The sequence below is a fragment of the Suncus etruscus genome, chromosome 16 (assembly GCF_024139225.1).
Source record: "Suncus etruscus isolate mSunEtr1 chromosome 16, mSunEtr1.pri.cur, whole genome shotgun sequence".
NCBI classification, from domain to species: domain Eukaryota; kingdom Metazoa; phylum Chordata; class Mammalia; order Eulipotyphla; family Soricidae; genus Suncus; species Suncus etruscus.
In genome coordinates this window covers 79,586,915-79,608,399 of record NC_064863.1, presented here as the reverse complement: position 1 = coordinate 79,608,399, position 21,485 = coordinate 79,586,915, and the positions used below count along the sequence as shown (strand labels likewise).

The 21,485-nt window shown below is 33.5% G+C and overlaps 1 protein-coding gene and 1 non-coding gene across 2 annotated transcripts in view; one reads left to right on the top strand and one right to left on the bottom strand.

Annotated features, from left to right (window-relative positions):
* The window catches only part of CCSER1 (coiled-coil serine rich protein 1), an 809,928-nt gene that overhangs the window by 638,751 nt on the left and 149,692 nt on the right, over window positions 1-21,485 (bottom strand). The gene's annotated exons all lie outside the window — the stretch shown is intronic.
* On the top strand, window positions 9,263-9,368 carry LOC126033107 (U6 spliceosomal RNA). Its single transcript, XR_007504261.1, has one exon. It is a non-coding gene; the product is annotated as a U6 spliceosomal RNA (small nuclear RNA).

The window sequence follows — 21,485 nt, the reverse complement described above, 5'->3', positions numbered from 1 at the left end:
GATCCAATCATTAGTTTCATTTTATGTAAGTTAAAATTGAATTTACTATGATTAGCATTTACTCTTTTCTTCTTTTCCCAAATATATGCTCCAAAACAAAAATTAACCTTCACTAAGCTGCTATAGTTACCAACACACCACTCAGTAATGTCAGTATAGCATGAATTTTAAAAAATGGCTTATTTTACACTTTGTCCACAGAACTGAGGTGACCAGAGAGGTAGTGTGGAATGGACAAGCACCCAGTGGATTACAGATGGAGAGGTGCTAGAGAGATTGGCAGTTATGTGGTGGATTTAATGTGGTAATTTTGCACCCCTAAAATCTATAAGCACACTCTTGTAAACCAATATTACTTCATTAAAATAATTTAAGTGAGCAACTTTAAAAATATTGCCATACATAGGTAGCTTTTTATGCAGTGATTTGGGGGTGGCATAATCCAGCCCTACTATGCCCTTTGAGATGATGAGCACCACCACTAGGGGAAGCCCTCTTGAGGTTTAAGATGTTGAGTACAACAATAAAGGTATATCTGTGATAGCCACCCTTGCCATATTTTTCTCAGTAACACACTTTAGTTTTCCTAAAATTTCTCATTTGGGATAGTGTGATAGAAAAATAAGATAGTAGTGGGGCCGGCGTTATAAAACACCAGGGAGGATGCTTACTTTGCATAGGGCTGGCCTGTGTTCATTACTAGGTACCCCTATAAGTCCTAAGACTTATGATCCCCAAGTCAGCTCTGAGCACCACCAGTTGTGACTCAAAAATAAAGAAAAATGAAAATATCATGTATGTACCTGGAGAGTAAAAACATTCAATACCTGTCAATACTTCCCCTGGAGTGGGAGCTGGGAACTCTAGATGAAAGCAGGGAGGGCCTTACCTCTCAGTCAGTATGCACAATTTTGTCCCATTGGAAAAAAAAACATTGTACCATGTATTGCCTTATTAAAAATTAGGTACTTCCATAGTTCATTCATTGAAAATAATAAAATATTGTTATTAAACAAAAAGAAAAAAATGTTTTGAGGAAAAGGGTTGGGGCCAACCCGGTATGTTAGGGATTATTTATTTCTGACTTTATGCTCATGTGTGACTCTTGGTAGGGCTTAGAGGACCATCTGTGATATCCAGGATTGAAGCAATCTTTGGGATTCAAGAAAATGCTTTACTTCAGTACGATGGCTCTAAAAAAAATGTCGGCTTTTGCTCACTAATGAAAAATAAACTAGACTTGAGACTTGTATGAGTACAATGAACCCATTCCATTTTCCAGTATGATGCAAATTTATGATGCCTGGAATGCAAAACAGGCTACTTGGGTCAACACAACTCAAAAAGTTTAGTATTTGGTAGCTCAACTATCAACTTACATAAATCATGTATTGAGTACACACCAGACACTAAACAGGTCACAGTAAGAATGAAAGATGAAGGCAGACATCAAGTTTCTACAAGTCAGGGAAGATCAATGATTGTGTCTTCCTTAGAGCTTATAGAATGAACTCTTTTGGCTGTCACCTTGATCTCAGACTTCATTGTGAAGTCACATTCATTTGTTTTGATTCAAGGCAATTCACTTTGAGCAACTATGTGACGGAACTGTCAAGAACTAATAAACCATCCTAAAAAGAAAGCACAGCAAGTAGGGTGCTTGCCCTGCACAAACTCAGGTTCAATCCCTGGAACATATATGGTTCCCAAGCCTACCAGGAGTGATTCCTCACTGCGGAACCAGAGCGTCCTAGGTTTGGCCAAAAACCAAAATAAACATCATAAAAGTCCTAACCTACTTTACAGCTTGACGTATTTATCATATTCAAGAATGCCTAATAATTGGGGCCAGAGCGATAACACAGAGGTAGGGTGTTTGCCTTGCACGTAGCTGCCCAGGACAGACGTTGGTTTGATCCCAAGCATCCCATATGGTCCCTTAAAGCCAGGAGCAATTTCTGAGAGCATAACCAGGAGTAACCCCTGAGAGTCACCGGGTGTGGTACCCAAAACAAAAACCAAACAAACAAAAACCAAAGAATGCCTAATAACTAATTTTCTTCCTCCAAGACAGTTCAGTCTGGCCTGTTTACCTGTATTAGCATTGACTATGATGATTATTTGAAATTCTTTATTTCTCCAAAATAAAGAATTTTTAAAATAATCTTCAGTCTCAAATGTATTTGCAACAGCAAATTGTTTGAAAGATACCTATTTGGCAAGTAAATGGAAAAGCTTTATGTGGGCCTGAATGCCAGCCAGCACTAATATTTAAACATTATGACCCAGTTTTCCTAAGAGTCACATTAACCCTATAGTTTGAGATGCCCCTATGTTATTTCAGAGCAGAACAGTTCATAGATCATTGAACATTATTACCTCTCAAAGACATAATAATTTTAGGAAATGAACCATTAAATTAGAATTTTATCCAGTTTTTCCTGCATATCCATGATATTGATTTTCTCTAAAATAATGCCTAGTAATTTAAAGATAAAAGTAATACAATGTTGTTCAAGAACATGTTAGAATAACTTGTTTATAGCCACTGTGAAAAATTACATAATATCTTTACTCGATGCAAGCAGAATAATAATAATAATAATAACTGGCACATATTATTTCTGATAAAGAGAATATGAGGCATACCTTATTGCAGAGATCCAAATATATATACTATCTATCTATATTAAATTCTAAAACACATTCTATATTTAAATTCCTTTTCAGAAACAAACATCTAGCAATGACAAATTATAAACAAAAATATGTCTACATGTGCTAAATTGAAAAGGCATCAAAAGAAAAAAGGTGTCAATATAACTGATCTATTAAATTTGCATTCACATAAACTTACATGTTACACAACTAAATATATACTACTGAGATGCCTGGTCATACACCAGGAGTCTCAAACTCAATTTACCTGGGGGACGCAGGAGGCAAAGTCGGGGTGAGTCAGGGCCGTATAAGGGATTTCACTTACCAAATATTCGCAATAAAAAATCGCATTAGTAAGAAAAAAATCGCAAAAAAATCGCATTAAACATTTGCATACCCCGAACGGAACTGCTCGGGGTATGCGAATGTTTAATGTGATTTTTTTCTTACTAATGCGATTTTTATTGCGATTATTTGGTAAGCAAATAATTGTGAATACTGCGATATTTGAAGGCCGGCCACGAGCCACAAAATATTGTACGGAGGGCTGCAAATGGCCCATGGGCCGCGAGTTTGAGACCCCTGTCCTACACAGTTATTTTCACTCTCAAATTTTTGAAAATAACCCAATATTTGCATCATGTTTAATATTTAAACACATTGACTCTAATACATTCAGAAAAAAAGTGTATTTACATGTTCAGAAAAGAATATAATTTTTTTTCTATTATGAAGGTCACTAGCACATCACCAATGTATTTATTTCTTTCTTACTTTATTGTCACACCTAGCTGTACTCAGGGAACCATATGTCGTGCTTGGAACTGAACTGGGGTTTGGAGAATGCAAGGCAGCACTTGTATTGTACTATTGTATTGTACTATATTTTAGTCAAGATTTTCAAGTTGTCCCTAATTTCTTATTTATGTAAAGCAAGAAATAAAAAGATATGAAGCAGAGAGTTTCCTAATTATAAAGAAAAAAAGTGAAGTAAGTCAATTCATTTTAGACTACAGGGTATACATACATATAGGTCTGTGGTTCTCACAATCAGAAATTTTTCTGTTTCTTTTTCAATTTGGGTGAGAAGAACTATAGCTCTATGTTTAATAAATGAATGTGAAGAGTTATAAATAACAAGCTGAGTGATATGTATTAACACCATTATGATTAATTGTGCATTGCATACTTCCACATCTCAGAATCTTGAGCTCTATATCCGTGACCTTCCTCTGACACGGTCAGAGGTACACATAATTAATGCTGTAATAATGTACTAAGTTTATTGCCTATATATCTCTAATGGTGACAACCAGCCTGCTGAGTTTATAGATGTTAGAACTAAAATTCATAGACCTTAATTGAATTACCCCAAAATCACATGGGAAGTAAAGATGCAGAAGAAATTTACAGTTTACTTGAAGTGTTTTCAACTTCTAAGGTCTAAAAGCATATACAAAAATAGTTGAAGAAAATAAAACTTTCAAAATAATCATACACTGCTCAGAAATATCTTTCAGGCACAGGAACAAGAGATTTTGTAACAGTTAATAGTAAGGCTTGCATCTCATTCCTGCCACTTATTAAAGATATACTCTTCAACAGTTAGCAGCCAATGAACTATAAGGGAGGGTGGTGAGAATAAAATGATTGCTCTTAAGATTTCTCTAACAAATTGCAATGTTCATATACAAGCGGGTAGGATCTATCTACCTATAAAGTAGACAGCCAGTTGTTCTTTCTTTAATCCTCAAGAGCTTAGCGGTTGATGTTAGATGGCTGGTTTTATTTAGTGTTAAAAAAAAATCAATGAACCAAATTCTTTTTCACTCAGAGCCAGAATCCAAAGGCACCAGTCAGCATCTAAGACGAGAACTGGGCCTCACTTTCTGTTTCTAAAATCATCTTCAAGCAGTCCCGTCCGCTACCCCCCCCCAATACTCTCCTGGGATAAATCCCTGGAAAGCCACTGCTTTTGGACAGTGATTTGCCCGACTGATCAAAATATAAGGCAGGCACATTCTTCAAGGCATTCATTTCCAAAAACCAATCCAGTGAAAACAAACCCTTTCCTTTGTGCCAAAAGGAATAATCATAAAACTGTTCACCGAAGCACTGTTTATAAGAGGAAAAAGTTCATGAACATTTACATTAATAAAGACTTGGATGAATTATTTGCTGTTAAGTCAACATCACCTTCCTTCTCTCCTGTAATAGCAGGCCAATGATTCCCAAATTCCCGGATGACCAGAAGTGGTGCCAATGAAAATCACTTGAATGAAATTGGGGTTGTGAAATGTTAAGATAAGCAGGTATTCCCTGGCACTGCTGAAGATAAGTACATGGGCATTGGCAGGCAACACACTGTAGAGCTTTGCCAAAGGCCCCCAAATATCCTCTGGAGAATAAGCCCTTTTAGACAACAAGCAGTGGAAATAGACATGAGCTCAGCTACTCTTCCTGGGCTTTCAGACAGCAGTGCAGTGAATTTGATCCTTACCAATGTCTACACCAATACCCCCCAATGATTGAACAACTTCACATTCTTAAATTCAAACCTTTTCTCACACAGAATAAGTAGGCCAGCCTCTATTTTTCGACATAACTCTTACTGCTTTTATAATCTGGGGCTCATTTTCTAGGCTGCTGCCTTTGCTGAATTAATCAAATCACAGATCCTGGGCAGCTTTGTTCAATGTCTACAAGGCTCTTCCAGCTCCAGGTCAGGAAATAGATTTGTGTAGTGAACCATTATCCTGGAGAGAGAGAATGCTATAGGAAAACAGGCAGACTCATAAAACCGGTCTGTCTCTGTGGGGCAAAGCTTGAGTTGACGAAGTTAGTCTGGGGCAGAGAACACCAAGTGCAAAGAATCTTTCTGTGTTGCCACAGAAGCAGTTGTGGCTGGGAAAGTGGGGGTGAAGACATGCCAAAAGTAAACTTAATAATACAGATATGTGAATAGAAATATAAGGCAGCTGAGGCACCTCAATTATGAGACAAATATTATCCAGTTGGGTCAAGCTCTTGGACCTTTCTATAGTCTGTACAACCAAATAAACTTCAAATAAAAAAAATAAAAATAAAAGACAAATGCCCTATAAAGTCCAAGCAAAACATTAACACAAGTCAAAATAAATTTCAGGGCTAAAAACATACTTATAATTAAGTTCATTTAACATTGAAAAAATGGGACAAGATGAGAGAAAAATGTCTAGATAATTTGAGCTAACAGCAGAATTTTAAAATACATAAGACAATACAGGCCGAATAAAAGTCTATAACTATAGTCAGAAGTTTTATCATTCTCTAGAACAGGCAAACAAATTCAGTGAACAAAATTCGTTTGATCCACTTGTAATTAATGGAGCACTGTATCAAAAACATCACAAAATACCTTTTGATCTAAGTTTACAAAGAACCTTTATTCAGATATTGTATTTACAACAAGAAAACAAATTTTAATGATTTAAAGAAATTCAAGTAATAAAAAACCTATTTCCAGAAACGCAAAAAGAAATTCAAATTATATACACAAATTATATCTAAAATACTTCTAAAAACTAGAGATGCAATTGGTTTATCCTTCAACTATAAAACATTCCACAAAGCTAAAATAACTTTTGAAAAATGCATAATAAAGTATTTGTGGTCTGAACCAGGTAAATATTTGTTGGTAACAAATCTCAATATCAATCCATCTCACCAACTGGACTTTACACAAATTTAAAGTTTATTTCCTCCAGAAATACGACTTAGATTATGAGAATATAGCCCCAAATTTTATTTTAATTACTCTCCTTTGGTTTGAGGTCATGCCAGGTGGTGCTTACTTCTAGTTCTTTGCTCAAAGATCTTGGCAGGGATCACAGAACTAATTGGATCATGGATGCAATAGATTAAGAGTGGTTGGGTGAAAGCTGTATTATTCTCATGATCTCTTTGTAAGGCACATACCTGATAAATCAAGTGTACCCAGAAACTGATTTGGAAAGTGTTGGAAACTATGAAAATAGCATCTCAATAAAAGTACAACATAACTTGCAAAATATTTGGACAGACACTACACAAAAGATTTAAGGATGATAAATTACTTCAGAATAAAATGTTTAACAATATGGTAATACAAATTAAATACATAAAGCAATATTAAAAAGAGAGGCTAATAAATAAAAATGGAGGACTAAGCAATAACACAGCAGGTAGGGCATTTGCCTTGCATGCAGCCAACCTGGGTTCAATCCCTGGTATCCCATATGGTTTCTCGAATGTGTTAGGAGTGATTTCTGAGCACAAGAACCAGAAAGTAACCCCTTGAATCCCGTCAATTATAGTCCCTAAGTCCCCCAAAACTTAAAAATTAAAATAAGAAATGATAAACGTTGACCAAGGAATGTTATACTAATGGTAATGAATGAAAATGGCACGCTTTAAAAGTATCTTGATACTTCCTTAAATATTAAACGTTTCAACCATATAATTCTAGTCATCACTTTTATTTGTACAATGGAATAGTACTCAACAATTAAAAGGAATAAACTACCAATACATAGCATAGATGAATATCATAATTACTCAGTAAAATTTAAAAACTGTAATGTTTTCCTTACATCAATTCTAGAACATATAATCACTACATAGTGATGAATGCATATCTTTTTCCTGTCATTTAATATACAAAACTTAATATATTGTTTACCAATGTCAAGATGCTTGATACGAGTAAAGAAATGCATATGGTTTCAAAAATATTTTTATCAGGGTATATTCTTGCACTTATCAATACATTCATTCTCGATTCTTCTTATTTAAATCCTCAAATACACTCTATATCTTGTTATCCTTTGTGTTTAAATCAATGCAATGACATAAGCTTTGAAATTATCTACTAATGTTCTCAAATGACAAATAATTTCATATTACATATTTTATAATTTAATATTACATGAAATTAGCACAATGTAATACATTTAACTTTTATGAATCTATTGTTTAATGTTTATATTTAACTTTAACTATTATGATTTAATACTAAAATAGGAAATTAGTTTTATTTTCCATTTCATTCTCTGTACTTTACTAAATAACTCAAAATATGAATTAACATTTTACCATAGAATAGAAAAATAAGAACAAAGAAAAAGGATACAACTAAGTAAAATATGCGAAAATACAAAACTTTAGCAGAATTAAATTATGTTATATAATTCACATAATTACTTTTATTTTTTGTTTTGTTTTGTGCTTTTTGTGCCACATCCAGTGATGCTCAGGGTTTACTCCTGGCCATGAGCTCAGAAATCGCTCCTGGCTTGGGGGACTATATGGGGCACCGAGTGATTGAATCACAGTCTGTCCTAGGTTATCGCGTGCAAGGTAAATGCCCTATTGCTTGTACCACCACTCTGGCCCAATTCATATAATATTTTATAGATTTAATTTATAACATTATAATTTTTTTTGTTTTGTTTTGTTTTGTTTTTGGGCCACACCCATTTGACACTCAGGGGTTACTCCTGGCTATGCACTCAGAAATCGCCCCTGGCTTGGGGGACCATATGGGACACCGGGGGATCGAACCGAAGTCCGTCCTATGCTAGCGCTTGCAAGGCAGACACCTTACCTCTAGCGCCACCTTCCCGGCCCCTATAACATTATAATTATAGGTTTTATTTTTATATTTGTTCTTTTAGCTGCAACATTTAATCATGTCAGAATCAATTTTGTTGGGCATTTTTATATAATAAAATTAATTTGAGTGAATTTTTTAAAGCAGGCATTTCTTATAATCATTTCTGGTATTTAAGTCAGTCACCTAATTTTAGTATTTTATTATATGTTGATTAATATGCATTTACTTAATTATACAACACATATTAAAGCTGCATAAAATTTATAAATTCATTTCATGTGAATATTCTCATTTAATCCTAAGAGTTGACTATTGGGCTGCTATTCTCAAAAAGGTAACTGAAGTTGACACATGGGATTTAAATTTAAATCCAGGCCCTTTGAATTTCAAACTGAACTTTTCCACGTATTTCATACATCTGAGTATGTATTAATAGCTGTATTAGGAATTATAGAGGACAAACCATATATATCATCTTCAGGCTTTAAGTTTTCATAACAATATAATAGATATCTTAAAAGAACCTCTAGAATATATGCACAATGGGATGCTATCTGGCTATAAGAAAAGATGGAATCAAACAATATACAGCTAATTAAATGGAACTGGAAGTTATCAGGCTGAGTGAAGTCAGCCAGAAGGAGCAATTCACATACATAATTTACTCATATATGTGATATAAAAAACCTTAAAAGGGAACAACAAATGACATAAAGTAACTAAGCAACTGAATCTAAAACCTGGTCTCCAGAATAGAGCTTAAAGGGCAATGAAATGTGGAGGGAGGTAAGAAAGGAAAAGTAAGGTGAAAGGAGGAAAGGAGACTGGGATGGTGCAGGGTGTAGTGTTGGAATGTTGTAGGCTGGAAATCCTATCATTTACAGTACTATAAAACTGTAAATCATGATGAATGTACATCACGATGTATAAAATAAAACATGATGAATAAAATAAAAATATACAACAACCATGCTCACTTCGGCAGCACATATACTAAAATTGGAATGATACAGAGAAGATTAGCATGGCTCCGGCGCAGGATGACACGCGAATTCGTGAAGCGTTCAATATTTTTTTGCACTGGTGATGGGAGTGTCCTCTTATATGACTGAAACCCAACCACAATCATGTCTGTAACCAAGCTGTTTAAATAAAATAGTATTAAAATATACAACAACCTTAAAATTGATTAAAATATTAATGGGAAGCATAGTAAAGACTATCAAATGATTTATCATAACAAGCTATCAGTTACAGAAAAATAAGTGGTATCAGTACAAGACAGGATAGCTAAACTATGCCAGATTTTTGAATATTAAAGCTAGAGTATTAAATATATTTGTAGATCCTCAGATCAACATTTTATTCATAACAAGAAAGGATAGGTCATGAATTTATACATAATTGCTGTGGGGTATTTCACATACTCACTTGTTCTGACCATGTCCTTACCCTTTAGTCTTAAAGACAGTTTTGAATCTTCTAAATGAAGCCATTAATATACGAAAGTGAATTAAAAAAATAAATAAGATTCAAGTCTGACATCCCCATTATAATAGAAATTTTAAGTCTTCCATTAGATGGAAATAATATGTGAGTTCAAATTCATTAAATATTTATGAAGTCAGGGATTATATAATACTAAATTTCAACAGGAAATGCAATACTATCTGTTCAATTGATAGCAGAACTATAATAGTAATCAATGCAGATAAGATTTTTCTAGTTTAAATATGATACAGCATTTTGGATGTGGAGATGATGTACCTACATAGCACAAAATTTGTCTTGCATGGATAAAACCCTGGGTTGCCAAAAATCACAAATTATGCAATATCTAAATGATTTATATATACAATAGATTTGCATTTAATAAATAAGTGAAATTTATTATATTTGTTGATTTATTATAAATTTATTAAGCAAATAACATTTTAAAAAGTATTTACCTATATACTTGAGTAAAAGATGATTTTCCTGCACAAAATTTTTGCCCAAACCCCTCAACTCGTCTTATACTCGGGTCATACAGGTTAGTGTGTATGCACCGAATCAAGCATACATAGTCTACAGTCATCTTCTGCCATCTGCTCGAGGGGTGGTGCTCAGCTCAGTCCACAAGTCAGACTGAGCTGTAGAGGTAGGCAGTAGTTTTTCTTTAACAATAAATATTGAAAAATTTTTAACCTACTGATTCCTCAACTATTGTAATTGTTTGGGGTAAATATTTTTATTTTTGAAATTTAACAGTGGCTGCTGCATTTTCCACCTCAGCTTATACTTGAGCTACTAAGTGTTCCCAGTTTTAGGGTAAAATTAGGGGTCTCCCCTTTAAACTTGGGTCAGCTTATCCTTGAGTATATACAGCAATGCATAAAGCAGCAACATCTTCCCCTGAGCATCAAACGGGTGTGGCCCCCAAAACCAAAAAAATAAAATAAATAAATAAATAAATGACAACTCAAAGCAGCAACACCTTGATGTAGAATAAAGTTTTAATCTCAAAGAAATACTACATGTTGAATATATGAGGACTTTAAGTAATATGCTAATTTTATCCTATATTTATTGTAACTATTTTTTTTATGATAGCACAGTGGTAGCCTTGTATGAGGTTGACCCAGGATGGACCTCAGTTTAACCCTCAGTGTTCCATATGGTTCCCTGAGCCAGGAATGATTTCTGAGCAGAGCCAGGAGTAATCCCTGAGCGTCACCGGGTGTGGCCCAAAAACTCAAAACCCAAATAAATAAGTAAAGGTCTTTTATCATAGTTTTTTGCTAAATTATTAAAATGAAATAAGGCATTTGCAATGGAATAAGATATAAACTATCATTAATATGACTTCAGTCCATGGAATATTTACAAATGGATTAAAAATAAAATCTATAAAACCACAACACAAGTATATACTGCTTTAAGACAGAAGCAATTATATTCTTTTAACTTAACCATGTAATGAAACTCAGCTAATTGAAGGAATCCTGAAAGCATATAAATTCATGTCAAACTAAATGCTTGTTTTATCCTGAGTACCTATAACATATACAGTACTATTTAAGTAGTGTGGATATATATATATAAATATTGTAGTCTGTGTTCTTTTAGTATTGCAACCACATGAATTGAGCTAAATTATGGCAGTGGCTGATGGACTAAGAATAACTACAGTAATTTAAGTAAAGTACTTTCAGGTTTGTAAGAAAGGTCACTCTCATTTGTTTTTGTCCATGATTAACAAAAGAGAATTAAATCGGAACATAGCATTTTATTTAAAAAAAAAAACTAGTTATTGGCGATAGAAAAAAAAAAACAAATTCCAAAAACAATTCTGACACAATTCAATGATAATACTCAACTGTTTAAGGAGCTATTGGACTTTTTTGTGCTTAAGGAAGCAATATCAATGAGATGTGATCTAAAAGGACTAATTTAAATACACAAAAATGAATAGATATTTAAAGCCTAGCCTAGTCACTAGTTATAAGACCACCTACTAGATCATTTGTATGCAAAAAATGAATAAATAAATAATGCCTGGAAAGTGAGCATAGGAATAAATATAATAAAATTAATGTGAGTAAGATGCCAATTTAGCCATCTTAATCCTTTTATGAGTTGGAGTTATATTTCCATTTTCTTGAGTCTTCTACTTCTTTATATAATGATTTAAGATTTTTTTATATAAGTTTCATCTCCAGGGGCTGTGTGTAGGGCATTTGCCTTGCACACAACTGACAAGGGTTCAATCCCTGGTTTTCCAAATGGCACAACCAGAAGGAATTCCTCAGTAGAGCCAGGAGTAGGCTTAACTCCTGAACATTGCTAGGTATGCTCCAAATACGTAAAAATAAACAAACAAAAACTAAAACAGTTTTTCATCTTCATATTGAGTCCTTGGTACATGGAGGGTACAGCGGTGAATATGATTTAAAAAGATTCTCTTGGTTGCATGTCAAAATATGACAGATTTCTGTGCAATGATTTTCTAGCTTTCCCCTTCAGTGTTTCTAGGAGTCTTTTGTTAAAGTTACTGGCATTTTCTATATATAATATGACAACTGCAGATAATAATAGTTTTACTTATTTGTTTTTAAATTGGATCCTCCCTGTGTCAAGGATTTCCAATATTATGTTAAGTGACAGTAGTTAGTAATGGTTTATCTTTTATCTCATTTTAGAGAAAGTAGTTTCCATTTTCCTTATGTAACAAGATGTTAGTTGTGAATTTCCTGAATATATAAAAAGTTATAGGATTCCAAAATTTTATCCTTATCTTCTAGACTCTCCAATTATATTGCATATAGTTTTTCAGTCTCTCATTCTCAATGCATTGTCAAGGATGTAGATAAATGCTGTTAAAATTTATATGGAGTAATAAAACACAGAATCTCCAAAGCAATCCTGAAGCTGCAGTAGATTAGAGCCCTCTAAACCAAGTTTATATTACATATCAGAGCTATAGTAATCAAGACTGAATGGTACTAAAATACAGGCGAACTCTCTCATAAAATAGAATTGAGAACACATTGATTTATCTAATGTTCATTCATTAAGTGAACAGAGAATCTTTGAGAAAGATCTATAAAAAAAAAAGGCAAGAAAGAATCTTCAATAAATGATGGGAACACTGGCTAGCCAAATTCAAGAAGATGAATTCAGATTCCCTAAATCATCCCATACACACAAAAATAAATCCAAAGTGAATCAAAGACCTTAGTATTAAAACAGAATCCATAAACTACATCAAAGAAAACATAGGCAGAAGTCAATATAATAGTGATTCTATGTAATACTGACTACAGAACAGTTAGCCAAAGGGGGGTGTCTATGGGTGGGAGGCCTTGGAACTTTGGTGAAGTCATATATCGTTTGGATAACCATATTCCTGAAACTGTATTATTATCTAGTCCTGGACATTTTAGTTGGCTTTGAAGAATATTAAGTGATTTGGTGTTTTCAGGGAAATCTCTTTTAATACTTGCTGACTCTATTAACCTCAGTTCTTAATATTTGCCTTTAAAACAGTTTTTCATCTCCTGATTCATGATTAGTTGGATAACATGGGAAGATACGAATCTCGAAGGTGTATAAGGAATTCACATGATAAAACAAGAAACCAAAGGAGGTAAAGAGAAGAATATGCATGTCATCAAAGATGCCAGAAAGAACAAATCTACTCATCATCAACAAAGCACAATTCTAGATGTTAGCAAATATAAATTAAAAAAATTAAAGACAACAATGAGCTATCACCTCACACTTTTGAGAATAGTGTTTCTTTTGAGAATATTTTTGGCCTATACCCAAAGGTCAGAAATAAAGTGTTTCCAGGTATAAGAAGATATGAAACCCAAAGGAATCAATCCAAAGACCAAAAAACTTAATCAGACAACATATATGAAAAATACACTCAATGTAGTACTGTTTACAATAGCCAAATATAGAACAATCCAACCCAGTGACAAAAGAATGAATAAAGTATATATATACTCATACACACAAACAATCTCACAATGAAAAACTAGTGAGATTCAAGGAGTAAAATGAATCTTGATTTTTTTTGCAACAACATGAATACTCAAAGGGCTTATATAAAGTTCAGTAAATCATAAAGAGAAATAAAAGTATCAAATTATATTCATCATATATGAGAGTAAAACCAATTAAAGAAATAAAAACAAGGCCGTGAACGTAGATTTAGACCTTGAAAATGTGGTTATTAGGGATGAATGAAGCAGGAAAGCGTCCAGTAGCTGTGGCTAAGAGATAGCTAGATATTGGAGATGTGGAGTGCAACCTACACTTTGAAGAATCATGACATTGTCCCCATGATAAACTGCTATATCAATAAAAAAAATAGCGGTATAAGGATGGAAGAGATAGTATTGTTGAAAGGTGTTTGCCTATCAAATGGTTGACCTGGATTTGATGGATCCACAACATAAAACCGGGTCTCCCAAACAGTCTGGAGTGATCCCTGAGCACAAAATCAGGAGTATTGCTAGATGTAGTTCAAGAATACACAGTGAAATAAAGAAAAAGTATCCCAATGGACTTTGTTCATTTTATATTATATAAAATTCAAGTTTTCAACTGTCTGAAAAGTATACTTGAAAAAAATAAAACAAACACTTATGGTTATTATTTATCAATCTTTATCTAAAGATATTAAAGATTACTTGGGGGGAAGGGTAATCAGCCATAGCTGTTGATGCTCAGAATTATTCCTGGCTGAGTGTCAGGGTTGACTGCTGGTGTACCTGAACTTCTATGGTATTTCTTCAGTCCTGAGTAAAAAAAACACTGAATGACAGAGGGTATAGTAAGAAGGATTCATGTGAAATAGAATCAAGCAAAGTAAAATATGTACATTTTCTATTTATCTACAATTAAAAAGAAAATCCAGTTCATGTAAAATAAACAGTGTATTTGAGAACTGAAAAAGCTATTAACAAAGATTCTTTACAATATACTTATTAACATATAAAAGAACTTTTCAAGAATTAAGTCATGGGATTTTATGTCATTTGACCAAAGATGCAAAAACTTGTAAATTTTCTCACAATTAACCAGATAAATGAATGATTTTCTACTTCAATCTTTATGTCTTAAAATTTCAACATTACAATCAACATAATGCCTAAAACATTTTCTTTAAATATGCTTATTTCTAATAAATGATTGCCAAATCTAACTTTAAATTATATGATCATGTAGTCAACAAGTAAAAGAATTAATGAGAAAATCTTCGCCTGGAATGTGTGTGCCTGACAAATCAATAGGATACCTTTACAATCTGTTTTATTCATTTTATATTGCTGTTCACCAATTGATATGACGAATTATTGAACATCATTTAATGTTTGACACCTTCTAAAGTGTTTTTTTCCATTATCATCTAATTTTACTTTAGGCTAAACAAGTAGTAGTTCTATTTCTATCAGTATTTTACCAACTCAAATGTCACTAATCTAGCAAAATTCTTCAGACAAGTTTGTAAGGAATATTAGTAAAGATCCTATATAAAAATGCAATAAATAATGAAATAATATTCAGCTCAAAATTTAGTAATAACTCACCCAGGGGTTAAAGACTTACTAATGGCCCTGAACTTAAGAATCACTCTGGTGGGCTTTTAGGAAACCATAGGTGGTGCTAAGGCCTAATAGAACAGCTCCATGCAAGGCAAATACCGTAACTCTTGTACTAGCTCTCCAGCCTGCAGAATTTTATTTTTATCATCTTTTAAATTATAATAATGCACCTTTAAAAATGGTGCAAAGAAAAAGATGTAAAGAGTAGGATATAAGTTAATATACATTATCATTGATGTTCACAATAATTTAAATAAATATATCTTAAAATAATTGGGTAACACACAAAGGAGTAAAAGATTAAAATGCCAGTTTATCGAAACCCAGGCTCTTTTTGCTATAGACGGTGAGCTTACTAAACACACTGCTCTCCTGGTACTTCTTAAGTTTCACTAAAATGACAACAACAATAGACAGAAAAGGTGCTTTCCTGAAAACATTAAAAAAAAAAGATAATGGGAGACTATGAGATTAAACAGTGTAAAATATAAAGCAAATGCCAAAGAGGAAGTGATAGCACAGAGAACTAGTGGTGGCTCATAGATCTTTCTGAGCAGGAGGATTTTCAGAAAAAAGCAGGCCACCTTGTCCAGTTCTAGGAAAGCAGGACACTCTATAAGGAATCTTACGAGAAACAATAAATCCCAAATATTCTTCTCCTAGATTATTTTTCATCCAGAAAAACTTAAAGATTATATTTAATTGCAAGAAATATACAACATTTCAATTTAATAATTAAAAGATAATAAACAGAGGCCATGAAGAGAGTTCGAATGCTTTCAGCATGTATAAAGCTCCTTGCACCACATATGATCCAAGAACCATGAGTTGAGTCCTGATATCATCCAGCATTCGTGGTACAAAGCACTACTAGACTATCCTGCCTACAATGCCTAGCCAAGAAAAATTAAGTGTAATGCCTACCTAGGAACTGCAGGGTATGGCCCCATGAAAGAATTTTTTATCAAAAGAAAATATAATAAACAAAATATTCAAAGTAGATCTTTGCTTTCTTGGCATTTCTGTCAACTGGAAGTTATTACTTCATGCTCATACAAGTAAAAAGTTGAAGAAATGTTTAAAATGAATCAACTTATAGTCCCATTAGCTCACAGCACAAGTTGTTGCCATAATATATAATTCCGTACCTAGACTGGGAAAACTGAGGTGCACAATTTAGGAGCCATAAACATACATCTCTGCTACTGCAACGACCAGGGCTTGGAGGCAAAGATTATTCCGAAACTCAAACAGCAAAAGGTTGTTTCCTATGGGAAAGGGGGACTGAAAACTCTGGATATGTAGTTATAGCTGTTCTGGGCTTCCTCTTTGGGGACTTTCTTCTGTAGAGACTCACTGTGACATCTGAAAAAAAGGTCATCCTATTCTTGGCAGTGGGGGGGGGCATAGAAACTTATTTTTTTAAGTAAGACAAACGTGTTCTTGGAAAATGGCTTTCTCGGGGTCTAGATCATTGTAGTTTTGGCTGAACCTATGGGAAAGCAAATACTCAACTTCACCATCCCTATTCAATCATCCTACTTGCAGAAGATAGATGCATGTGTCTATTCATGCATGTGTGCATGCATATGTGTGACCAGTTTGGGGGAGTGATGGCAGATGCTATTCATTAAGAAGCACTTGTGAAGAACACAAAACTGAGAGACACAGTCTCACACAAAAGACCAGGATTTGACCCAAACTATAGATAGTTCTCAACCTATCTGCCCACACTTTACCAGCATGCTACTAAAGGCCTGTTAACCCAACTCTTTTTACTAAGTGCATTTTATATGCATGACTTTCATACAAAATAATAAAAGGTATCCCACAACCACCCTCCCCAAATAAATAATAAAAATGAAATGTATTACTAGCGGTTGAGGTATAGGCTTGCATGCAGCAACCCTCGTTCAATTCATTGATCATCCTCAACTGCAGCTTTACTTGGGTGATCCAGATCATCTCTTTTCTTTGTAGGGTGTGGCTAGTACTCTAGCCTTAGGTCTTAGTATTGAACCTCTGGCCAGTCTGAGAATTACTGAGAGGAGACCCTGGCTTTCCACACCTCCAGTTATGAGCTCTCTCCAAAATAAAACAAATTGGAAAACAAAAAACATTCAGTTGAGGAAACAACAGAAACTTCAGGACCAGATTCAGATGTCAGTAATGTCAAAAATATGATAAAGCAGATAATATGAGAGAAGATGAGCAACCTGAGAAGAGAAATGACCAACTGAGAATCAAACATTGTGTTAGAGAGCAATAAAGCTGTGATCAGTATAGATATTGAAAGGGACTCTAAAACTGCGGAGCTAATAATAGAAAATTCCAACATGGAAACAAAATTGGTGGAAAGAGACAAAACACATGAAACAAATGTTCAAGAAATGGAAGGAAAGAACTGAAGTTGTGCTATATATCTAGAGGGCAAGGTATATGTATAACAGCAGTTCAAGATGAAGGAGAAAGGAACAGAAGAAATATTTGCAGAAATAAAGACAAAATTTTTATGCAAAAAAGAAAAATAACACAACCTATTAGGATTACCAGCTTAAATAAAAGACAAATATTGATTAAAAGTAAAGGAGAAGAGAAATATATAAAATGCTAATAGTGTCAATTAAAAAGAAAATGAAAAGAAAGAAAAGAAAAATAAAGGAAAAGAAAAAAGGAAAGAGAAGAAAAGGTAAGGAAAAAAGAAAAGAAAAGAAAGTGACAACAGTTACTCAATTTGAAACAGTGGACTTCAGACCAAAGAAAGGATTTAGAAGATAAAGGATAACAGTACATTATAATAAAAGGGTCTATTATTCAATAAGACATAATGTGCTTTTAACATGTACATAAATAACAGGCTTCCTAAAAATGATGTAAACAAACCATTTTAGAAAGAACTAGCAGTAAAAATATATATCTAGCTGCAATAGATTTCAGAACCTCTATAAACTGAGGTCATCCAACAGTAAGTAAAATAAAAAAGTAGGGGGTAGAATTCAATAGTACTATCAATCAAATGAATATAGTTGACATCTATAGATTACTTCATTTAACAACAGCAGAATACACATTTTCTCAGGCTCACCAAGAGACAACATGCTATGCTGTGCCTTAAAATACATTAAACAGGTTTAAAATAATTCAAAAATCTCTGAACACAAGGGAATTATCCAAGAAATCAATGACAAAAAAGCTCTAAAAAAAAACCCAAACGATTAGAGATTAAACAAACTTTTAAATAATGCATAAATCATGAAATAGTTCACACAAGGACACTTAAATATTTAAATTAATATTAAATGTAATAAAATTGGTTCATGTCAACAATAAATTTATATTAATAAATAGAAATGATAATATTTAAATTTCTGGTAAATAGAAATAGAAAAAGGACCATGGCAACAAGTAAAAAGATAGTGTTTGCTAGAGATGGGGAATGAGGATGAATATCCAAAATCAAAATTATTAGGGAAAATAAATGCTGTATATTATAATGGACACATGCCAATTATAAATTTGTCAGAATTGATATAACGCATAACAGAAAAAGTGAGGCCAAGAATGAACTGACCTCTGCACCGGTGGTGATAGTGCACAGGTTCAGTTGTAATACATGTTACACTCTGCTGTAAGATATTTAGACTGAAAGAGACAATGGTGTTTGATGACAGAAAGGTTCCTTTTTTTCCCCTTTATTTTCCCTCCAAATCAAATTTTATTGCAGTTTCATGGTTGACAGGATATTCTTCTTTCATATCGCAGTGATGCTATACCTGACCATCTAGATCTGTCGACCTCTATCCCTAAGTTCTCTGCCTATTCCTAGTACTGAGTTGAATCTCAGCACTTGATTCTGAGAAAAACATTTGGTTATGGACTCTTCCTGTACCATTGTTTTATTTTTTGGCCAGAATTAACAGAAGTGAAATAAGTAAACAAAAATGTATAATCTATAGTGGTGAATAAAGTAATACCCAAAAGCAGGAGGCAAACGACAGTTTGAAAGTAAATGAAACAGTCAAGACCAAAATTCTTGATATAAAAAATATCTCAATAGAAACCTCAGCCTGCTACCCACTCTTATAAGTGAGATCACTCGTTGGCATAGAAAGCAGAGACCCTCCCCTCTATTTACAACAGCGCCCACACTTCTGCCATACTCACAGGTCCACACCACAGTTCCTGAAGCTATACAGACTATGGTGCAATGTATGTATTTAGCCAGTTACACCCTATTCACATTTGTACTTCTTTTTGTGTGGTGTAGGCAGAGAAAAAAAACAACCCCCAGATAATCTTTAAAGTATTACAGGATTTGTGTAACAAAGACTCACTACCATCAAAGAACAAACTTTAGAAAACTAATATTGAGAACACCGAATATGCACCAAGTACTATTAGTGTAAACAGTAACCCAGAACCTACAGACAAGACCAACCATTTTTATTTATTCTCAGAATAATTCTTTTAGTGCTGACATGATGATATTAAATGAGTTAAAGAAACATGACATGATGTTAAATGAGTTAAAGAAACGGCAAAGGTAGTCAGCAAAGTACAAAAAATTTATGGTATCTGAAATGAGTTAACTATGAGCAACAATAAATAGTAGGTTATCTAAAAATGTCATTAGAAGCTCTAAGCAACAGAAAGAGTGTAAATGAGAAAAATATAGAGAAACTCCAAGATTAGATGGCGGGAAGATGAATAAAAGTCTACATGATGAGATCAACGGGAACAATAAAAAATAATTGAAGTACCTGAGGGAAAAAAAGCAAATTTGATGAAGAACAATTAATTAAAAATTTAAATTTAAAACTAGTTAAAAATGAATTATACGTAAGGATTTTCCAGACTTGTGAAATAGAGGCAAGCAAATACAATAAGCCTTTAATGGGCTCAGCAAAACTAGAATCAACTAAGAAAAACTCCAAGACATACTGTGCTCAGAATAACCAAAAAAACAAACAAACAAGGAGAGGAACAGAATATTAAAAGTAACAAGAATAAAAAGAACTTGAAAGTTTTGTAAGATATACACAGCCGATGTCAAGTGAAACCCTACAAGCCAGAAGAGAATGGAGAGACATAGTACAGACAATTAATAAAATAAACAACCCACCAAAAATGCTCTATCAAGCAAGACTATCATTAGAATCTGTGGAAATGAAACAGAACTTCAGGGAGGCAGCCATTTAGGAAATGCAAAGCTCTTAAAAGAAGTTTTGCAAGAAGTGTTAAAGGAGCTTCTTTAAAGGCAGGGCAGACTTCCCAGAACATAATTCTGATTATGAAATTCATTCCTAGGAATAATCGTTGCCCTCTACTAAATTAAAAAAGTATATTTATAATTCCTAGCTAGGATTTTATATGTCATACTTAATATAAACTTCCAGTATTAAAATAGTAAAGCAAAATAGTAAAAATCAAGTCCTCTACTGAGTCAGATATAAAGAAAGTATTTTTTATAAAACAGAAATGTTCTTACTTATAATCACTCTCCTACCAATTGGGATGGGAAAAAATTTACTATAACAATTACACAACTGCATAAGAACAGAAAGGAAATTCATAGAACTAGAGATTTTTACTAAGATACCACCTCTGTAAAAGATAGACTTGGTCATATAAGTCACAGGGGGAAATCAAATGCTCTTTCACACTATGTAATCTCTAAATATATAGATTAAAAATAAATTACATGGAGAAGTTATGACTGGTATCAACTGGACTACCAAGCTTTAATCGCAATCTTATATGTTCAACCAAGAGGGAGCTATTTAAACTATATGAAGTTTTATACATCTTTCAACCTAAGTTAAAGATACAGCTATTAAAGAAAACATGTGGGACATCAGAAAGATTTGTGGTACCCTACAGAACCATGGCTCTTATAAACCAATGAATGGATCTATAATAAGCTATCTTCTTCCTCGATGATGCTTGAAAAGTGTTTTGAATTCATAGTGTCATACGGCCACTATGAGTTGTGTGGAATGAAAATTAATTGGGCGAAGTGAGGGAAGAGAGAATAGACTAGAAGGTAATAAGATGGGGCTTTAGATTTTTCCAAGCTAAATCTTAACATACGCCAA